This window comes from Lipotes vexillifer, unplaced genomic scaffold (assembly GCF_000442215.2).
Source record: "Lipotes vexillifer unplaced genomic scaffold, Lipotes_vexillifer_v1.1 scaffold1266, whole genome shotgun sequence".
Lineage (NCBI taxonomy): Eukaryota > Metazoa > Chordata > Mammalia > Artiodactyla > Lipotidae > Lipotes > Lipotes vexillifer.
Window position 1 is genome coordinate 448101 of NW_006778690.1, and position 1894 is coordinate 449994.

Here is a 1894-nt window from a genome sequence, read left to right on the forward strand (position 1 = left end):
AAATCTGAATGAGAGCCTTGCTGGGTAGAGTATTCTTGGTTGTAGGTTTTTCTGTTTCATCACTTTAAGTATATCATGCCACTCCCTTTTAGGCTGTAGTTTCTGCTGAAAAATCAGCTGATAGCCTTATCGGAGTTCCCTTGTGTGTTATTTGTTGCTTTTCCCTTGTTGCTTTTAATAATCTCTCTTTATATTTAACTTTTGTCATCTTGCTTACAATGCATTGTGGTGTATTCCTCTGTGGGTTAATCCTGTATGGGACTCTCTGCACTTCCTGTACTTGGGTGACTATTTCCTTCCCCGGGTTAGGGCAGTTTCCAGCTATTATCTGTTCATTTATTTTCCCAGACCACCCTTTCTCTCTCCTTCTGGGATCCATAAAATGCCAGTATTAGTGTGCTTGATGTTATCCCAGAGGTTTCTTAAGCTGTCCTCATTTCATTTCATTCTTTTTTCTTCTTTCTGTTTAGTGGCAGTGATTTCCACTACCTCTGTCTTCCAGCTCACTGATCCATCCTTCTGAATCATTTAGTCTACTATAGATTCCTTCTAGTGTATTTTTCATATCAGTTATTGTTTTCTTTAGTTCTTTATATTCCTTATATTTTCTAATTCTTTTTTGGAAACTCCTGATTACTTGCTCTGTGCATCTGTTCTCCTCCCAAGTTCTTTGATCGTCTTTATGATCATTACTCTGAACTCTTGCTTGGGTGAATTGCCTATCTCCACGTGACTTAGTTGTTCTTCTGGGGTTTTATCTTGTTTATTCGTGTGAACCATATTCCTCTGTTGCCTCATTTTATGTAAATTGCTATTTGTGTTTTATGTATGTGGTAGGTTGGTTTCGGTCCTCCGCCTTGGAAAACTGGCCCTCTGTAGGAAACGTCATTTGTGTCCCAGCAGTGCACTCCCCTCTCATCCCTCAAGGACCAGGGGCCAGCTGGTCCCAGGGCAGTGTCTGGCCTGTGTTTGTGGACTCAGTCTGCAGGCTGCGGAACTGTAGATTTCGTGCTTCTAGTGACTGTCCCCTGGTAGGTGAGCCTGGTGTAGAGGCTTGTGCAGGGTTCTTGGGGGGGGGGGGGGGGGGCTGGTGGTGGTATTTTACAGGCATTAGCAACTGGCACCTGGGGCTGTGCTGATCCCATCGGGCATCACTGGGAGGCAACCTATAAAACCAAAGAATCACTTGATGCAGCAGCCAACTAAGTGACTCAAAACTAAAGGATAAATTTAAAGAAAAAACTAATTTAGAGAAAAAATGGTAATCCTAGAGGAACTCATTCTAAGCAATCAATCATTATGTGTGTATCCCATCGGGCATCACTGGGAGGCAACCTATAAAACCAAAGAATCACTTGATGCAGCAGCCAACTAAGTGACTCAAAACTAAAGGATAAATTTAAAGAAAAAACTAATTTAGAGAAAAAATGGTAATCCTAGAGGAACTCATTCTAAGCAATCAATCATTATGTGTGTGTGTGTGTGTGTGTGTGTGTGTGTGTCTAAGGCACAACCAGAATGGTAATCCTAGAGGAACTCATTCTAAGCAATCAGTCATTATGCCTATGCGTGCGTGTGTGTGTGTGTGTGTGTGTGTGTGTGAGGCACAACCAGATCAATTCAGTGCAGCCTGGTAGGTCCCAAATGACTCTCCTTTTCAGGAGACTGTGATCTGAGGAAGCAGAATCTGGCAAGTGGCCAGTACCAGTAAAGAGCAGCCATGAAGTGCTGGCAACATTTATATTCAACCCCCCTCTGCAGTGAAACCTACAGGTTCTGGAATTCCCTGGCGGTCCAGTGGTTAGGACTCATCACTCTCACTGCCAAGGGCCAGGGTTCAGTCCCTGGTTGAGGAACTAAGATCCCACAAGCTGTGTGGCACAGCTTAAAAAAA